The sequence below is a fragment of the Anguilla anguilla genome, chromosome 1, assembly GCF_013347855.1.
Source record: "Anguilla anguilla isolate fAngAng1 chromosome 1, fAngAng1.pri, whole genome shotgun sequence".
NCBI lineage: Eukaryota > Metazoa > Chordata > Actinopteri > Anguilliformes > Anguillidae > Anguilla > Anguilla anguilla.
In genome coordinates, this window is record NC_049201.1 from 82,121,509 (window position 1) to 82,143,526 (window position 22,018).

General features: G+C 47.8%; 1 protein-coding gene across 3 annotated transcripts in view; it reads right to left on the minus strand.

The window, feature by feature from the left end:
- dyrk1b (dual-specificity tyrosine-(Y)-phosphorylation regulated kinase 1B) overlaps positions 1–22,018 on the minus strand; it is a 58,229-nt gene that overhangs the window by 32,219 nt on the left and 3,992 nt on the right. Inside the window, exon 2 of one of the 3 annotated variants that reach the window (XM_035411250.1) lies at positions 5,885–6,074. The exons of the other annotated variants lie outside the window; for them this stretch is intronic. The gene's annotated coding sequence lies outside the window, so the exon portion shown is untranslated. The remainder of the gene's footprint in view (positions 1–5,884; positions 6,075–22,018) is intronic. 3 annotated transcript variants of the gene reach the window in all.

Consider the following 22,018-nt stretch of genomic DNA (forward strand, 5'->3'; position numbering starts at 1 on the left):
TCGTTAGCGACAGTTTGGCAGTTTACTGTTCGTAGTTTACTGTATGCGTAGTTAACACCAACAGTTTAGCTGTCAAATAAGTTGCAATGCATTCTTAAGGTAGCTTACGTATAACTTGGTCATTAGACAAATCTCAAACCCCTAAACAACAGGGCAGTCACGAATGCGATCTCAGACATCTGCTTTAGAGAAATAAACCTGGACGAAACGGACAATCTTTCCATAAATTAAAAGCTATGGGCCATTGGATACGCTTTTGTTGCCTCTGTAGAAGCTGAACTAGTTATAAGGAAATGAGAAGACGATTGTTCACTAAAAACTTTTAGAGGGTACATTATACTGGCGGCAGTGAGGGTTTTCTCTCATAAGTGCCTTCGCTTGTGTAAGCCTCCCTTGGCAGCATATGCCCTTTAAAATAATATTAACTTTTCTGTGCTAAAGCGCGCGCACAGACAAACCCTCCTTTCCTCTTTGCTGTCCTCCGCTACAACCCTCCCCTCCCTGACGCGCGTTCCTCGATTAAGAACACCACCCACCCCCTGTTTGCGCGTTCTCAGACTGTTGCTATCCGACGCCACGGCAGCTTCTGCAGGATTGGTCAGACAAGGTCGCGTCGGCAGTTGGGATTGGAATGGTGAGGCGAGTGGGAGGAGACAGGAGAGAGGCGGTTGCCCTGTCCCCCTCTTTCCCTGCTGTCTCTAAACGACACGCAGAGGCAGAATGACGTGCCCGCGCAAATGGTAAAGACTTCAGGTAGATAGCATAGCTAAAGGGGGGGGGGGGGGGGGGGGGGGAAAGACAAACAACCAAAGCAAAGTAATCACAACGTATATGGGGTGCGGGTACAGTCATAACCGTGCTACGGCCGCGCACAGCACCTACATATCTCTTTAAATTGTGATTTTCAAGAAACTTAAAGATACAATTCAAACTCAATATGAATGAAATGCACGATAGGAGCATAATATCCAATTAATGCATGTGTCTGTGTGCGCACTAAAGGAGCCCCTTAAGATGAGGCCAAAGGTCACTTCTTGTCATTTGTTCACAAATCCCAAATGTGCACACAACCCGATACTGATGATATCCAAGCATCCTGCTGATAAGCAAAGTGGAGTTAATATGCCCAAACTTCCATAACAACAACCCACGCATGAAATCAATGGCCATTGTCTTTAGGCTACACAGTGGAAAGAGATTTGCGACAAGGTTCCTGTTATGCGTGATTTATAACACAGCTGGGGGAAGGACACTTAGGGTATTCACAAATGATAAAACAACTGGATGACTGAACAAAGTTAAATTAAATAAAAATCATCTCACATGACAAAAACGATCTGATCCAAACGATTTTTTACGTTTATACAGTATTTACATATTAATTAGCCTAATTCAGTGTTATTTGCGAAACCAACTCACCTGAACTGCAATTTAAAATGTTTGCCTTGTTTATTATAACCAAGTGTCTCCAATACAAGCACTTACAAGGCAACATACGTTTTAATATGCAAATCACCAGTAAACGGTTCAATTATATTTAAATTTCCAACCAACTCACCTGTACAAAAGTTTTCAGGTGAATTAAAATACAAAACTGGCTTTACTAGAATATATTTATTGCAATTGTAGATGTCCCGTCATGCACATGTCTGCCAAGATAACAGAAGAAAGAGGCCCGGCAGATGTTTACAAATCTCGCTTTGGGTCATTAATGTATAGTAACGTAGCATAACTGTGGCTTTTTAAACCGTGGACCGTGAAGGAGGGTTCACCAAAGTAAATCCAAAGTGGATTAAAAAAAAAAAACCTATATGCTATTAGTAACTTTCCAAAACACGCCGATTGCCATTTCGCTTCGAACTACTTCTAAACAGTGTAGCGATGGGAAACAACTCCACACGCGTACGCAGTACGTTTCCTGTGAGATGACACATGGATTGGCCTGCTACACGGGAGGGGGGGAAAACGGGAGTGTGAAGTAATGCTATAACTATCTCACGCGAGTCTTTTGGAACGTCTGAAAATAATTCTCCGTGACACACGTGGAACCGCCACAGCAACCGCTGTTCTCGGAGATTTGAGGATCCTAACGCCTTCAATGTAGTATATTCCTCTCCCTGTTCTGCCCGTAAACTATAGCAACTGGAGAGATTTGATGAGGGGGCGCTACAAAAAGAGGTTCATCATATCGTCATTCATCCTTCACCGTATTCAGGTTATGTGCATGTTTTCAGCAAAGAAAAAAAAGAATATCGACCATTTACTTCACTGCCGACTGTAGTCGTGCGTCTGGGCAGTACAGTATCTCTCACCTCCGAATTTGCCCAAAACTTGTGTAATAGCATTACTTTGTGCACACTGAACCGCGCTTCCACCCCCTCCCTTTCTTCTTTCTCTTTTGTCAAGGGAAGCAGCTCATTGAAGACACAGAACTGAGGTAAACGTATACCAACTGCGTATTGTGGGTCAAAGGGTTTGGTTATAAAGGGACGAAGGCGGACGTTGGGGGGTGCGGACACACCCAAAACAACCCTGTAGGATTTACATGTATGTGGGAAAATATAGAAAGAGTACCCGGATACTAATGTAAATTCACGCTTTAAATCGCCAAAAACACAATGACACAGAAAATACAACGTATTATTCTGTATTCCATACTTATGCCTTCCTTATTTTGTGATGCTATTGCTATCACCAGAAAAATGTCATTGCCATCTCCGGAAGAAGTCCGTGCTGCTGATAAGACCAGAAGATTCTCGACACCAAAATTTACCCTGCTTTCGAGTGAACGGATGTACAGGATGTGAAAGGTTTTCAAACATGACATACAATCCGCCCAGGTCCCATTTATAACCGAGAATGTTGGTCATATGCCCCCGCTTCATCGAAGTTAACTGGCTAGCAACTTGGTGTATTTTTTCCCCTCCCTTCGTCCACAAAAGCGCACGCGCAGCCTTTCAATCCAGTGGCAAGATGTGACTTAACAAGTGGGTACAGGGATATCAACCCATGTTATGAAGCAAACATATATACATATAAAAAACTTCGTTTAGAACTTAGAAAACTAGCTAGCTAGTTGTTCCTATCCATCGGAACCAGAGTGAACACTTGTTCATGACGTGACAGCTTTCACTGCCTTAGTCTGTCATTAACCGATATAGATTGTATACGTATAAATGTACAGATAAATGTGTACGTGTACGTGAGCTGGTTCTCGGGAGGGAATGTGACTCGGTTCCAATAAATCACGTTTGCAAAGCTCCCAGACACCCGAGATTAAAAACGCAAGGCGAAGATTCCGGGACTCACGTGCCTTGCAGCAAAATTCCACCCGGCAACTACACACTGTACCATGGCAACAAGCCCGCCATTGGTCCTGGCTACGTTTTGAAATGACCAATGGGAGGGCCGGCAGCGGGTGATGCGTGTTGCTAGGTAAACATGATGCAGAGGGAAGATACGGTAGTCGAACTGCACTGAAAAAGCCAGCAAGCACAAGAGGAACGAAGGGGTAACACAGCGGCGAATTACAATTACACTGCGGGGAGGTTGCTGGGGTTGTGTTTCAGTTCTCTCCTACAGCCGGGGGAGTTTAAAACGTTTATACAACGTATACTTTAACACGATTCCTCCCCAATACCCTTCGTTATTCATTAAAAGAAAAAAAGTCACTGCTAACAATCCTAGCTACTGTTGCAAGCTTTCCGAGAGGATACACCAAATGTGTATGTGTTGCCGCTCTGCTATATTTTCAACTACCTTATCTACAGGCAGAAAATCCAAATATATATCATAGCTCTCATAGCCAAGTATTCATTGGCAACCCGCCGGTGTACCGACAAGGAAAACCTGACAACTAAATAAGGTTACACAGTGCTGCTTCACCCGGCGGTCACCAAATTTCTGAAATAGACTTGAAACATGTCAGTTGGCCACCCAAACGTCCAGTTTAGACTAATGAATGTGAGAAAACAAACATGCAAAGCTGTAGGTAAACTACTGGCAAACACCAAAAAGTGGTTTCAAACTTGGGAAGAACACGTTTTATATGTTCAAAATAATTATTTGATCTCAGTACAGCAAGAGGGTACAAAATTTTGTAAAAACGTTACTGTGTTGACAGCTGACTTTTAGAACATATTTACCAAATATATAGAAAACTTAATTGCACTTTCTGAAACTATTTACCACATTATTTACTATTCAACATAAAAACATACAAGTTATATATATATATATATATATTTTTTTTTTTTTTAATAAACTGTATGCTAGCTCAAAGTGCAGTCTTGAAATCACAAAATCAGTGTTTCTTCCGTCACACTGCCCTGGCTTAAAGATGAACATCACTGCTAAATTGTTTAATATAAATATGTTGGTAACAAAGTTGTCTGAGAAACAAATTCACAACATCACTTTTAATTACAAGGCAAACATAAAAACAGTATTGGCCTTACTTTCCCTCAACAGGGGGAAATAAACTAAGCACTGAGTGTACAAATAGTAGGAAATGGTGGGAAATGTCCTTAGTGCCTCCACACACAGCAGCAATGATGCAGATCATGCTTCGCAAACACATCAACCAACCAAATAAGCTTTCGGGTGCATTTCCCAGCTGGCCATATTGTATGCCTCCTAAGTTTGAAGTTACATGTGACAAAAATGGCCCAATGTTGCTACTGCTCTCGGCGAGTTCTGCCAAGAAACCCAAGTGCATTCACAGACTCAAGTTGAACACAACTGGAGTTTGAAGTTTCACCCATAAATAGGACCAGGGCAGGTCCCAGCAAGGACAGGTTTAGAAAAGACCTCCAGCCTGCCTGTTACCAGGGCCACTCAATTAGCACAGCAAAACATATTAAGCAACCATGAATAGACACATGTAGAGGAAAAACACGCTTCAGCTAAAAATAAATAAAATCAACAGCAGATGATATTTTGCAAGCATTTTTTCAGAACTTTTCACAACCCATTTCATATGCTACTAGTACAATTTGGTGGCATTTGCTATACTGCTACACAATGCTTTTACATTGTAAGCGGTGGTTAACAGTCTGTTTGCCATGTGTATCTCTAAACTAGGGAGCTCGTAAGGACACAAAGGGTGTGTAGCCCCATAACTGGTATGAAGGAGAGAGCGCTTCAACACTCAAATGGGTGATTCTGGTTTTCCTCCATGATCCAACAAATCCAAGAGGTTTGTTTTTTTTAAATGATCAATGAGTCATAACTCCTAAGGCAGCAAAATGACCCTTCATACCCCCTTGCCTCTGTACTTGTTGACAGTCACTTCCTAAATACAGTTCAGAGAAAAGGGGCTAAAATCTGCAGGCTATTTCTATTACTGGTGAGGGAATGAGTGCATCTACCGCCAGCGCCCCATGGATGCGTGCGTGTGCGTGTGCACGTGCACGTCTGTGTGCTTGTGCACGGCCCTCTTCGTGGAGAGAGACACAGGAGAATCCCCACCGTTAATCCCCGATCCCTCCCTCCCCTCAGTGATGCCCTTTCACCTGAAAAAGTGCGCACACGGGCACGCAGGGGAAGGACACCGTTGCGTCGGTGCCGAGTGCGCCAGAGATCCATCAGAATTTGGACTCGGTGTGTCTGCCACACAGCATTCATTGTCAGATAAACATGCTTGCAGTTGTGCTTGTGTTATACTGTGGCATGATCCACAATGGGGGGGATTAAGGGTTATTATTATTTTTTTTCTTAAGGGGTCGGTAAGAGTTTATGATGAGATCGGGTTACTGTTGGGATGTTCCCACAAGTGTCAGTGGCAGTGGGCCAGGTATGACACTGTGCCAAAAGGTAGGTTCACTCCTGGAATTTATCAGGGGGGAAAGAAAAAAAAAAATCTCCCAGGAGGGAAGAATCAGACCTGGTGTTTGTTAAAAGTAGGTATTGACCCGAGTTGGAACTGAAGTCCATGACATCACAGGGGTAACTCCAGTTCCAGGGAGATGAGCCAGCGCTGTAGATTACAGGGGTGTGATACAGGCCAAAGGTCGCGATGATACCGAGCGTCGGTGGGTCCCCGTCTCTGCTGCCCCTAGTGGCCAAATGGTTCACTACAGAAAAGAATGGCTTGGATAAGCAAGAGCACAGGCAAGAGCTGCATTTTCATAGACCCAGATTAGCACTAATCGCAAACTACTGCGCCCAGCTATGATGCAGTTAAGCTGATCTGGAACTCGTGCTGATAACGGACAACAAGGCAAGAAGCACCTACAGAGTGGAGAAGTGTCTGAGAGCGCACAGATTTGCAGGCACTAAGGAGGCTTGTAGACACATCAGTAACACAGGCGCCTACCCATCACCACATCATAAATTACACACCTTGTAAAGTTTATGAATCTTGTAATGATATTGCCATTCTATTTTACTATATTAGAGAGACACCCTTGGCCAGTGAGAGCTAAATGTTATTTTAGTTGAAGAGTTTATTTTTCAGAAACTGAAAGCAACTTGTTTGAGGAGAAGAGGGCTAGCACTACATGTACACAGATTTGCTGAATTGTACAATAAATGCAATTACAGCAATTCACACACTACCTTTTGCAGGGTTAAAACAGTGTCCGGTAACGTATGAAAAACACATGCACAGGGTTATTCCAAGACCCAGTGAGTCATCAGGTCACAGAAACTAGAGCCAATGTCATTCTACCCTTTGGCTTCTGAATTGCACTTTTCTTTTGCCTTTCACAGAAATAATGCCCACTGACATGCCAGGTGAAGCATCTTCCTTAAGATACAGATATAGATTACATACCTGAAACACAGCCCTTTAATTATATAAATCAAACTACCAACTGTTCAAGTCATAAATTCAAAGTAAATTACTGAAAAAAATTCTGAACTGCCCTAAACACCATTTTGAATAAGGGCAGATAACATTATTAGGTTAATATAGTTATTCCCCATCACAATTTGTGTTTTTAGCGCAAGAGGCAGGGTGTGACACAGCTTGATCTGAAACGACGTCGCTGAATTTCAAACAGGCCTCGCTGTGCCCGGAAGAGAAGCGAGCCCAAAAGAAAAACGTTTTGTCCTGGTGCAGTCTCCGTAACACAGTTTAGCACTTTGCCTCTGTGGCTACAAGGCCAAGGAAGTCACCGACAACACGGAGCATCAACGCAACTTGTGCCTTTCATTTGGAGGACTTCCGAATCACCCAGAACTGAGCGCGTGCAGTATGGCGTTAACGCCGTCGGGGGGGAGGAGCGTGTGGTCGGAGCACGTGGGCCCCCCCCCCCGGCAAGGTTTTATTTGGGTGTTCTGCGTGGCCCCCACTTCACGCGAGGTACATTTCGATATTGATCGGCGGTTCATCGACTCCGGCTCCCACATATTAGGAGGCGAGTGCGGGGGTTAACTGACATGACTCTGCCCACAGCTGCAGCCCCCTCGCCAGGGGTGGCGGTTTATGGGGGTGGGCTGCACCGCTCAAATACAAACACGATCAATACCAACTGCTTATGGCACCGCTAGGCTAACTGCCTCACTTGAGAGAAGATGCAGCCGACGTGGTGCTGGCACTGTGTCCCTGTACCCTCCCCAACAGTCACACAGAGCCTGCGCAGCTGCAGGTAGCGTTCAGCCAGCATGCGCTAGCTACCATAGACTGCCGTCACATGACCAGAGCATCAAAACTTTACTTCGCTTCCTGCGGGTGAGGTGAAAGGTCACACGATAAAATAAACAAACTGCCCGCTCTCACTTGTGTTCCGAGACGCCATAAGGGATTACTAACTTACGGTTCAGTTTAAGTCTCATTTATATATTATTTATATTCACAAAAAGTTCAAGATCAAAATCACACTTATTGAATGAAATTGCTGAAGAATAAGTTCCTCCTACCATGTTGACTAGAGAGATACCCTTACAAATGATAAAAGCATATACATCTACACAGTTTTTATTCCAGGTCTAATAATTACCGTTTTCATACGGAAATGGAATTTGCTGAAAATACGGTATGACAGTTCACCACAGCAACAAGGACAGCAGTTCTGAAGAGCACAGAAGTTGGTACTGCCAAAACGTTTAAAAGTATACCGCTGTAAATAAGTCCAAACATAAATAGCAACGTTCCATAATACAAATGAGTAACTCACAACTGATCATTGGCTTAGCACAAAGCAACACCTGGCAAGTTGTTTGTTGTCACTTTTCAGTGTTGCCACATTAATGTTCGGTACAAGAATGCACAGCATTTTATCCAGTAGGCGTGTCAGGGAGAAGGCAACAGACAGGGAGATATCCACTTCAAACGCTAATGGCTGCAATTACATCCTTCAGGAACACTTGCCATTGGATCAATTATCCCAAACCATGAGGACAGTCACACTGGCAGAACACACTTGTTGCTTGCGTATACTTCAGTCTCTCCCAAACGGGGTGGGGCGGGGCGGGGTGGGGCGGGGCGGGGTGGGATTGGCAAAAACCAGGATCCTCTCCAGTTGTGATCAGGACAATACCTGGAAAGTTAAAAAAAAAATTTTTTTCCTTTAACATGCTTTAAGTCTGGCTCTAAACCCTACCGGTGAGTCCCACACCTTGGGACAGCCACACTGCCAACCGACCGAAACGCTGGCAGCCAAGGCAGGCTACCTGGGAAGTCCTGCAGGTAGGCCCTGAACAACCAGGGATGGGCACCAGAGTCACCACAGCCGAGGTTCAGGAGAAAAAAAGCACCGCCCCTTTCCATGGCAACGCGAGATCTTAGAAGCATCCCAGCCTTTTAAAAGAGCCTTCTCCTCTGTATCTGCTGCTCTCCAGAAAAGCCAAGCATCCCCGTCCTTCTGAAGCCGCTCTCCTCCCATTCCTCCTATACTGTGCATACAATGTGATTAATCTTCTGTTAAGCTGGCCATAATCTCTAGAAGCTCTGGCTATTTAATTCTCACTGTGCCAGCTTAGGGCTGGCATGGAGTCTGGCAAGGGGTATGTACAGGCACGCCGGCACTGCCACTTTGGCCGTCAGTTGACACACAGAAGCCCGTCTCCTGCCCCCAGAAATGCACTCACACACCATTTTATACAGATGCACATGTGGCAAACACACACACACGCACACACAGACACAGTGACAGGCAGCCTTCACTGTTTTGAGTGCAGGTAGTGCACAGGTGTGTGTACTCAGGCATGGCAGACACACACAGACACTCAGACTGGCTAATGATGAGTGCATTTGGCTGACACTTTACATCCAAATCCACTGACAAGGCTGTGGGGCGCATTCATAGTGGTGGGATTTGAGGCCTGGGCATCCTAAAGATGCAGAAGCAAGAGCAAGCAGTGTTGCCACAAACACCAGAATGTCCTGGGACACACAACTTCCACCCACACCATCCTGAAGGGGATCAGGGCTGCAAGCCCAGTGGAGACTTACCGAAATCTGATACTAACATGTACATGCACCCGCACAAGTGTGTATAGACGCATGGCCCTCCACATGTGTGTGTGTGTGGGTGTGTCTCTCTCTCTCTCTCTCTCTCTGAGTGGGAGGTTGTGTACGATATCTTTGTACCTGTACATTCAATATCCCCCATGCGTGCATGTTTCTCTTTGAACATGTGTACGACACCACTGTATGCGTATGTCAGTGTGAATTTCATGTCCGTGACATCCCTGTGTGTGAGTGTGTGCATGTATAATGTTTTTCCGTGTGCACGTCTGTGTTTGTGTGTGTCTGTGTGTGCGCGTGTGTGTCCATGTGTGCGTTTGTGTGTCCGTGTGTGTGTTGCTGCTAGGCTGCTGCTGCCCAGCCTCTGCTCTTCCCCTGCGCTGACCCACTTTCAGCTCCCTGTGAGAAAGAAACACTGACCCACCACTGTCCCCGATACAGCTCCTATACACTCAACACTACTGTCCCCGATACAGCTCCTATACACTCAACACTACTGTCCCCGATACAGCTCCTATACACTCAACACTACTGTCCCCGATACAGCTCCTATACACTCAACGCTACTGTCCCTGATACAGCTTCTATATACACAACACTACTGTCCTCGATACAGCTCCTATACACTCAACACTACTGTCCCTGATACAGCTTCTATACACTCAACACTACTGTCCCCGATACAGCTCCTACACACTCAACAATACAGCTCCTGTACCAGGGCTGCCCTACCCCGTTTCTGGAGATGTGCCGTCCTGTATGTTTTCATTTGGCTTACTAACACCCAATAGATCCTTTGAGAAGTGTCATTGTGAATCTCTTTATGTTGTGTCATTCAAAGATTTTCACCATACTGTAAGGCCAGCGTTTGCTGAAGACTATATGGTCCAAGTGTGGGACAAATTGTCTGTGTATAGTTGCTGAAAAACCTCCCACTGCACACAGATCCACGACCGCTCAAGACTCACATGGGAGCAGAGCCATGGCCATCTGCAGAGCCTCCACTGTGCAAAGACACCAAGCCACTGTCTCTGTGACTCACGAGTGACTGCTGCACGGGGTCAACATGTCCTGGAGCCACACCGCGGTTCAACTGTGCTTCCACTATGGAGCCCCGGGCACAGAGTGGATGAGGTAGAGCAAGGTCAGCACCAGGACATAGCCGGCCCATAACCAGGCCAGAGACAGATCAGAACCAGGCCAGAACCAGGCCACAGCAAGGCCATAACCAAGCCAGAGCGAGGCCAGGACAAGGCCACAGCAAGGCCATAACCAGGCCAGAGACAAATCAGAACCAGGCTAGAACAAGGCCATAACCAGGCCAGAGCAAGGCCAGAACCAGGCCAGAGCGAGGCCACAGCAAGGCCAGAACCAAGCCAGAGCAAGGCCAGTACCAGGCCAGAGACAGATCAGAAACAGGCCAGAGCAAGGCCAGAACCAGGCCAGAGCAAGGCCAAAACCAGGCCAGAGCAAGACCAGAACCAGGCCAGAGCAAGGCCACAGCAAGGCCAGAACCAGGCCAGAGCAGGGCCATAATCAGGTCAGAGCGAGACCAGGACAAGGCCACAGCAAGGCCAGAACCAGGCCAGAGGAAGGCCACAGCACAGCCAGAACCAGATAGGAACCAGACCACAGCAAGACCACAGCAAGACCAGAACCAGAGGCTACATGCAACACACTGTGGATGCCATGACTACAACATACTTACTCTGAACCACAACGGCTGCAGCTTTGTTGGAGAGCAGTTCTGCTTCCACACACACCCACACATTCACCCACACAGAGGTCCATTATAACCCTATAAGGAGAAGAGATCCTGCCCCCCCCCTCCAACCCCCCTTAGTTAAGCACACTACACACTAGCAATATTTAGTAAGCTTACAGCCCATTGGCCACTTCACAGGTTCTGCTTCCTGTGAAGAGAGAGCAAATTTGTCAAAAAGCATTTTTTCCTGCAGACAGACAGACAGAGACAGACAGAAAGAGCACACTGGGTTTACTGGCACAGCACACTGAACATACAAAATGCCTGGAGAGCACACTGAACACACAATGTTCCACAGGCAGCACAGTAAACTCACAACAATCTACTGACACTCACAACTGCACACAAACAGCATACTGCACACTGGGTTTACTGGCACAGCACACTGAACACACAAATGCCTGGAGAGCACACTGAGCACACAATGATGCACAGGTAGCACAGTAAACTCACTACAATCTACAGACGAAATGCACTGGCACACTGACACAGCACACGCATGGACTCCGCCCACAGCACTCTGAACTCTAAACATACTGGAGGTCTTCCAACAGGCCCGATGCTGTGCTCCTGTACGAGGAAACAGTCTTCATTTGCATTGAATAAGTTAGCACAGAGCACACAACACACTGAGGACAGCACGTATGAGCACCTGTCATCACAGGGCACGCACACACCCACACACACTCGCGCACATGCATGCACACACTGCCTCAGAGCAGCTCTCATCTGTAATCCCATTTGAAACCCATGGGCAAAAAGGTGTCACACTGAAAGGCTTCCCCACATACACTTCCTGTGGATAACCTTGACAAAGTCTTTCAATGGAAACGTGAGCACGAAGTAGGGGTGAATGTCGAGGGAGCAGAGCAAATTCAAACGCAAATTAAAGAAGTGAAACATCAATAACACACTTTCACATCTTGATATATAAAACTGAACGCTCCAAGTGGCCAACAAATCACAAGGGCCCTTTCGGAGTCTAGAGTGTAAAGGAGTCCGGTGAGCCAATGGCAGTGTGGCTGAGAACAGGAGGGCACACCCTACAACAGGTTCAGATGAAGCCAAAAGGGGAGAGGGGGAGGGAGAGAGACACACCAAAAATGACGCCACTTTGGAATTCGAGGAAGCTGTGGTCATACTTCATGCTGAGTTCCGGTCACTGCTCCGGAAGACTGGAACCCCCCCTCTCCTCCCAGCAACAAAACACCTCCCAGCTGTCCCCCTGCTCAGATTACCAGCCCCCTATGCGGAGACAGCAATCTTTCTGTGGGGGGGGGTGGTGGGGGGGGTGGGGGAGTTCCACAAGTCATCAAGGCCAGGGTCTGCCACAAAGGTACACTGAGACAAGATGCTCATCTTCACCGTTTGCATCAGCCATAGACATATACCAAAAAAGCTTCTGCACGTAGCTACAGGACTAGCTCAATCACTCATTTGTTCAGATATTTTTTATTTTTCAATGATACACTTTCCGTACGCATCATTGGCAAAGAAGGTTCCATCGTGTATGAACTGGCTACCAATACAAACTACCAACACATAAACTAGCACGCGTTCACGCGGCCGTAAACGGAACCAAGCCAGAACCAGCGGGAACATAACCCAGCAAACACCTGGGCCCTGCGGGACTGAACTAGCGACGCCCTGCTACAGACCCACCAGAAACTCCGGTTACCAGGTAAAGACAAAGGGACGCCACAGCTGAGGACCCGGCGGGTCTGTTTAATCGGCGCTCGCTCCTCATCTCACTCAGAGCTCGGCTAACTTCAGTGGGCTGCTCGATGCTGCCCCGCTCGCTCACGCCGGGTTTACTCTTCACTCTGTAAAACCTGAGACTCCAGACAGACGCGCGCGCGCATGTACACACACACATGCACACGCACGCACGCACACACACACAAACAAACAAAAAAGTCCAACACAGCAATCCTGTTCTTGATGATGTCACCCCTTGATGACATCATGGAAACCTCATACTTACATCAACATCTTGCCCTGGCCCTCGACCCCCCCCCCCCAGTGCTGTTCCACGACACATTAAAGATCAGCGAGCCGGACAGACGCAACTACTCCTGGGCTGTATTCTGTACCCATCACTGACTCATCATCAACCCTCAAACACAAGCAACTGTTGTAGGGGAAATCGGAAATGGACGCACTGCTGTGGTTCTGTATTAATACACCTGAAGTGAGTCATTCATTGAACCAATAAAGCCAAGAGAGGCAGCAAATCTAGAGAAGTTGTTGTGGATAAAATTCATACATTAATAAAGACATGTATTTCATTCATAGGAAATAATCCAGTGCAGGGCTGGATCAGGGGCTTGCTGAAGTGATGAAGTAAGTTCTATTTTTGGAGCAGCCCCCCCCCCCCCCCCTATTTTATCATGTCTCTTCCTTTTTATTCATCTTTCTCCAATCGCTCTCTTTTTTTACTTGTCTACCCTGTACCTTGTCTTTCTTCTCTCTATACTTCTCTCCATCTCCTCTCTCTCCCTTCTCTCTGTCTCCCTCCCTCTCTCAGTGCTGTGTTAAGCAGGTCAGCGGGCAGGGCTGACGGGGGGGGGGAGGAGGCAGCACCACGGAGAGCAGCCACCCGCTGTACACGCACATGCAAAAACACACCACATGCACGCACACACACACATACACGTACATGCAAACACACACACCGCATGCACGCACACACACATACGTACACCACATGCACACACACATCACATGCACGCACACGCATGCACGTGCACACATAAGCATACCACATGCACACGCACACGCACACGCACACCCACCACATGCACACACACACAAACCAGCATGCACGCACGAACATACCACATGCACACATACACACACACACACACACATAAGCACCACACACATGCAGACACCACATGCACATACACAAACACGCATGCATGCGTACACATGCGCACACACACACGTACCACACGCCCACACACACACACACACACAAATGCACACGTGCACACACACCCACACGCACACACATATTCACAAGTGTTCATATACACACACAAGCACCCAGCTGTGACAAACAAACATGTGTGCGCATGCACACACAAACACACACGCATACACAAGTACAAAAAAAACACACACGCATGCATCCAAGCGCCCAGCTCTGACTGAAACATGGATACGCACACAGCCATGACACAATGGCAGCACGCTACGCTTGCACACGCACACACACACACACACAGAGCAGACATGCTCCACAGTACCCTGCGCCCCTACGCTTCTGTACTGTGGGCTCTAATGCAGACTGTGGCGCATGTGACTGCCGAGGGCTGCACACATGCTGATCAGTGCAGCGGCATCCCACTCAGCTCAGCTGCACTGGAACACACAGCACAGAGCAGCCCCTGCTCCTCAGCTCACATCAGCGACATGGACAAGCTCTCCCTGCACGTCACACAAGGGACAGGCTCCAGAACAGCCCTAAAGACCACACGCTCAGCACATGAGCTCACAGTGACTGACTCTAGAACAGCCCTAAGGACAACATGCTCAGCACATGAGCACACAGTGACTGACTCTAGAACAGCCCTAAGGACAACATGCTCAGCACATGAGCACACAGTGACTGACTCTAGAACAGTGCTCCAGCCCACATGCTCAGCACATCAGCACACAGTGACTGACTCCAGAACAGTGCTCCAGCCCACATGCTCAGCACATGAGCTCACAGTGACTGACTCTAGAACAGTGCTCCAGCCCACATGCTCAGCACATGAGCTCACAGTGACTGACTCCAGAACAGTGCTCCAGCCCACATGCTCAGCACATGGCAGAAAAAGCAGCCGTTTACAGCAGAGGCACAGGCAGGCTGTTTGTGGAGGTCCAGCGTGTAGCGCTCACTCTCGTATGAATGCACTGGGAGGACACCCACTTTGCAAAGCCGAACATGCAGAATTCAGCCGCTGGATAATGCATGCAGGGCTCTGCACTGGCTCAAGTACAGCACCACCCGGCATACAAAGCACAGCAATATGCCTGCGCACAGGGCTACAGCAATTACATAATATTACAGCAGCACACAGATCAGCTCTGATGCTCTCAGTCACAGGCTGTCTCTCAGCTGGGAGGGACTGCGGAGACCGGAGGAAGGTGGGAGTGTCCTATCTGCGCGCACACAGCTCAGGGTACTGACACTGGGAGCCCAGTTACACTCACTGTCGGAATTCTGCAAAAGCACCACAGCACTGACCCTGCAACTCTACAGCACGAACAGAACCACCACAGCACTGACATGCAAACTCTACAGCATGGACAGAACCACAACAGCACTGACCCTGCAAACTCTACAGCACGGACAAAACCACCACAGCACTGACCCTGCAAACTCTACAGCACGAACAGAATCACCACAGCACTGACCCTGCAAACTCTACAGCACGGACAGAACCACCACAGCACTGACCCTGCAAACTCTACAGCATGGACAGAACCACCACAGCACTGACCCTGCAAACTCTACAGCACGGACAGAACCACAACAGCACTGACCCTGCAAACTCTACAGCACAAACAGAACCACAACAGCACTGACCCTGCAAACTCGATAGCACTGACCAATCCACCGTGGCACGGAAACAGAGCCACACAGCAGCGAGTGTGAATTCCACTAACCCGTCACATCACCTGCAGTAAGAGATGCATCACCTCAGCAACAATGACACCAAGAGCTCGGCAGCACCATGACATACTCCACCACAGCACAGACACAACACAGAGCACCGGAATGACAACAGGAGGTCCTCCTCAGCACTGACACACAGACCTGATATCAGGGGCTATTATACAGCACCAACACCAGGAGCTCTGCAGCACTGTCACTCAGGAGCTCTGCAGCACCGACACCAGGAGCTCCATAGCACTGACACCAGCAGCTCTGCAGCACTGACACATAACTGATATCAAAAGCCATTCTACAGCACTGACACCAGGAGCTCTGCAGCACCGACACCAAGAGCTCTGCAGCACTGACACCAGGAGGTCCGCAGCAGTGTCACTCAGGAGCTCCGCAGAACTGTCACTCAGGAGCTCTGCAGCACCGGCAACAGGAGCTCCGCAGCACTGACACCAAGAGCTCTGCAGCACTGACACCAGGAGGTCCGCAGCACTGTCACTCAGGAGCTCCGCAGAACTGTCACTCAGGAGCTCCGCAGCACCGACACCAGGAGCTCTGCAGCACTGACACTCAGGAGCTCCGCAGCACTGACACCAGGAGCTCTGCAGCACCGACACCAGGAGCTCCGCAGCACCGACACCAGGAGCTCTGCAGCACTGACACCAGGAGGTCTGCAGCACTGACACCAGGAGGTCCGCAGCGCCGACACCAAGAGCTCGCAGCGCCGACACCAAGAGCTCCGCAGCACTGACACCAGGAGCTCTGCAGCACTGACACATAACTGATATCAAAAGCCATTCTACAGTACTGACACCAGGAGCTCTGCAGCACCGACACCAGGAGCTCCGCAGCATTGATACCAGGAGGTCCGCAGCACTGACACCAGGAGCTCTGCAGCACTGACACCAGGAAGCCTGCCATAAAACTGATATCAAAAGCCATTCTACAGCACTGACACCAGGAGGTCTGCAGCACAGACACCAGGAGCCATGCCTCAAACACTGACAGGAGTCCCACGTCCCGCAGCACTGATGCCAGGTCACCTTGAGCATCAGGGGTCCACACTCTCAAAGGCCATATGAACACCTAGTGAGCTGCATGAGCTGGACAGCAAGGCACATCCAGTATCCTTGGTGACAGAACCTAGCAGCAGAACTTCAGCACAGCTTCACCTCACTGCTCACCACCACAGATAGCAGACTAATCACTGACTGGACATTCCGAGCTGCATGCACAAGCAGGAGACTCTTCTCTTCTAAGGTCATACTGCAACACCTTTATTTAAAATGTAAAAAAAAAAAAAAAAAAACACCCTCGCTCAGACTCATGCATGCATGCTCATAAGCAGGCACACAGTGAGACCAGCACACAGGATCCCTAAGAATCCACCCTGAGACCAGCACACAGGATCCCTAAGAATCCACCCTGAGACCAGCACATAGGATCCCTAAGAATCCACCCTGAGACCAGCACACAGGATCCCTAAGAATCCACCCTGAGACCAGCACACAGGATCCCTAAGAATCCACCCTGAGACCAGCACACAGGATCCCTAAGAATCCACCCTGAGACCAGGACACACAATCCCTGAGAATCCACCGAGACCAGCACACAGGATCCCTAAGAATCCACCCTGAGACCAGGACACACGATCCCTGAGAATCTACACTGCGAATCCACCCTGAGTCCAGAGTGTTGCTGCTGTTCAGGATTCAGGAGCGTGGCACATGAATTTACTCAACCCAACCTTCTTCAACAGCTTTTGATCCCATAAGAACACCCCTCTTCAAAAAAGAAAATGCATATAGCTGGCACGGGCTAACGAGCAACAGGTGGATGTGAAATATGCCAAAACACACACACACTCTAAAAAAAAATTAGACTCGAGACAGGCACAACACACACACACACACACGGGTCTGGATGTTAAAAAGAAGTAAACTTGCCATTAACTCTAAGTTATGGGCAAGGCGGAAGGGCGAGTGTCCAGATGATCACCTGTGATAAAAGCTGCCGTTAACTGCCCTGTTCCGCGAGCCCAGGTCAGGAGCCAGTGCTGAGGACAGCTTCCTGAATTAGGGCAGCACTTGCCCCTCTCCCCGCCGCAGAATGTGCCTTTCATTACCAATTTATGAGCGGCACTGAGAAAACTGCATTAAAGGGGACAACCTCAAACACAGGAAGGGAAGAAAGTAGAGGCAACAGAGTCCGCATGACTGAAGCAAGTCTGAGGACTGTAGAGCGGGGGAATGACACTCCCATCCCAAAGCAGAGCAGGTTGATCCAGACCTCTTTACCTGAAAGTCCTCACTTTGCAGGCTTTTCTACCTCCAAGTCTTCACTATACAGCATTTCCACTCAAAGTCTCTACTTTGTACGCTTCTCCACTCGTTTATGTCCTTATTTTGCAGGATAATTCAGTCGCCACTTCTTCGCCTGCAAATATTGACTTGGCACACTTCAGCCTTTTCTCTGCTGGTTTTTCTGACCACAGGGCCCCACTTTCCACGTCTTCCACCATTTTGTGGCTCAAATCTACTCCAGGGGGTAGACTGTGGGCCTACAGAATCAAAGCTTTGCACAGTGGGTTTGACTTGGGACTACATGAGTACATGTCACTTAAAACTTCACAACTCTAAGAATCAGGGACAAAGAGAGACAATGATCTTGCAGACTGAGCACTAGCAAACACAACCGCAGCAAAATAGAGATCACTGAGGTCTGAGCCAGTCCTGGGGCCCCCAAAAGCTGTTGACAGGAGTCAGCCACCTAGCTTCCTAAGGGTGCTGACCTCTGCAACAACCATCAATGTCACGGAAGCCTTCATGAGAGCCAATGTCAGTGGAGTCGGTGCCCTTCCCTGTGTCAGTGACTGCTCTCCCCCTGAACACGAGAGGAGGGCAGCTGAATGGTGGGTGTGTGAAGAGAAATGGGGACAGTGATGGGTAAAACGCACAATACTTCACTGAAGGCTGCCACACTGCTGTTAAAACAGCATTCACCTCCACCCAGCCGAAACCATAAGGCCATTTTCAGCTCTCTTCAGAGAGGGATCAGACGTGAATCAAGAAAAGAAACACCCACCATATGCATGGCATGCAACATCAACCAGTAAAAGTGTTGTATCGATAAGACGAGCGCGTGAAACAATTTAGCGAACTAGGAAATCAAGTTGGCCAATCACAATCTTCATAACTGCCACCGAGCTTTAGCTGGGTAACTTCTCAGAGCAGCAGAACATATAGGCCTCAATGACTTCCTGTCCCGGGCATTCAAGTGGACCGCAGAGACACCGAAGAACAAAGAAGCAGGTCCCTGGCCAAACAATTCAACAGCAATAGGGGTCCTGTGATCGCTGCCATTTTGACGGATGTTCTCAGGAAGGGATACTTGTTACGCGACATCTTTAATCCCTTTCATGACATAAAACGACCTGATTCACAAAAGCTGCCGTCATATTTAAGAGCAACTCGTTCACTGTGTACACTTTCTTATGCAATGGCAAACTGGGGTTTGTGAAACTGACTTGATCTGAAAGGTTCAAGCACCCATGTTAATCTGAAGCTGTTTGGGTGGTTTTACTACATCCATCAGTGCTTTACAGCACAGCTGCCTCACTGGTCTAACGATCTGGGTAAAGACTGGAGCCAAGATGATTGTTCAAAGTTCCACTTTGCAGTTGGAAGAGAAGGATTTCAGTGAAACCTGACGTCTGCCTTGGCTCCACTTATCTGGCAAAATGTAAGGAGGATGAGGAGGAGGAGAAGAGAGGGAGGTCATCCATCCCTCGCAGCTTGTCTGGTTGCCCCTGGCAACAGCAGAGCTCAGTTGGAACTGTGGGACAGTGGATGTCTTTCAGTTTCCCGACTGGAAATGGAGACTTCCCCATTAGATGCACTCATAAGCACACGCACACAAAAATCACATTTCATGCCATCACATTTCAACCACTGGACGCAGTTCCTTCCACAGATGCAATCAAATTTATTCTAGCCAGCGCTCAACATTACAGACCTCTGTAGTGCTTATGTATCGTTACCTTTCTTGGTGTAATACACACTTTAAAATGGCTGTCTGAGCTGCTTGTTGCATACAGTAATTGTATGCCGCAGGGCTGGTATTTTGCATAGGCTGAAAAGCAAATGACACCCTACTTGATCAAACACCACCCAGGTCATACAGTTATATTAATGGTCATTTTTTTTTAATTTACCAGAACATTCATAGCTGAAATGGTCAACCAAAAACATGATTTAATCGAGTAATATGTTGTATTACTTATCAACTGCTAAATTAAACACACATAACTGAGTGGCAAAATGCTGGATATGCCCCTTACAAAGAAGCTTAAGCATTTCACAGAGCGATGGGCTTTCCCCGCAGATTTCATCAAATCAATCAAGCTAATCAATCGTCCCCTATCAAATTCCCACGCTTCACTATATTTGGGAAACAGAAGTGGAGACAGGTATTTTGATGAACACAGCAGTGAGATGTCCAGGCAATATCATCAAGGTCACACCCAGACATGATTAGAAATACAAGTCAAAGAAGCAGTGGGGGTGGGGGTGCAGGGGTGGGCTGCATATAAGAACACAAAAAATAAACCTTCCCATTTCATCAGGTTTCACAGAGCACTGTTTCTGACAAGGCCACCAGAGATAAACAGGTAAGGACCGAATGTTTAAGTGAGTTTATCAAGTTTATAGATTAAAAATGGTCTATTTGTTATGTAAGACTTTTGGTCCAAAAGCTAGCCTCAATTGTCAAGGAGCTTACTCTGTTTACGAGTTAGTACTCTGTTTGACAATAGTAAAATGCTAAGCTAATAATACCCAGTCTAAAAGTCCAACTGGTCTAAGACTTCTTTAAACCTTCATGTAAGGATCAAAACTAAAAGTATCAAACCAAAAATGAAAAAGCCAATACAAAGACAAGTTGTTGAACTGTTGCTTGTTTGTCAGTAGTTGTCACAGATTAACGATGACATTTATATCTGCCTTATGAAGGCACTTAACATGGTTACTTTTCCCAACAGCTCATCCTTCTATGCAGCTGCTGCACTGTGTTTGTACAGGAACTATTCACTTTGAGTACCTCAGGGGTCAAGCTTCGAGTACAACCACAGTCCCCCTTACAGGACTTCTTACTAAAAATCTCTGACCTTGTCCCCAACTGGGATTGGATAATGGCTAAAAACTGTTGAAACCAACACTGCATTGCAGTGGGAACTGGAAATCTGAATGCAAGCTACCTCGAACTTGGAAGCTTGAATGAATGACTGTCAGGCAACAGCACAAATTCCCTTCACCTCTTGTTTGGTCAAATGTCCAAAACCTCATTGACTACATAAATTAGCTTCGCCAACTCAGTCAGCCAAATTTCGAAAAACTTGTCACTGGCTGTCCCCTCAAGTCTTGTTTTCTTTTCTCTTTTTGGGTGGATTTGAAACTGTCTGTGAAGCCCACCCAAGACAGAACTCTCCAAAACGTGAGGGGACAGGGAGGGATGTGGATTCTCCACAGCACTGCAGAAGAGAGTACAAGAGCTCATGGAGAAGTCGCTGAGGTGGCGATCGAGCCGTACAGCCCATCAGAGACTGATGCGTACATGGGATGGGTTCATTCAGAGCCATACCCAAATCAATGCACTTTTAGGGAAAGGGTAATGTGTTTGACAGAGAGGGGAGGGGCAGGTCTGAGCCTCGTAGGGACTCACTAAAACCAAAAAGGCAAAGAGGGTGCTGCGTGTTTGTGTGCAAGAGCCGGCAGCCCAAGCAGCCTGGGAGTGACTCCACGTGCAATGAAACGGGAGCACTCGCCCGGTCCGTAAAAAACACCGGAGCTACGGAGCGGTCTCCTCCGCAAACTCCCTCCCACTACACTCGCTCTCGATCCAGTCTAGAGAGAGAGCGCCTCCGCGAGCAGAGCTTCCTTAACTGCCAGGACTCTGGTTACGTTGTAAATCAAGTTCACCGGCATGTAAAAGCTGGCGGAGGGACTATGAACTTGTGAGCGAGTGGGTGTCTCCCCTTTCCAACCCTGAGCTATCAAACTCAGAGTAAATCAATAGACGAATGGGGAAGCCCTCTCCAGTGGTCTCGGCAAAAGACAAACAAGCGACCGCTCTACTTGCTCAAACGTGTTCAACGGGGAACAGGAAAGGGAGCTCGGATGTGTAG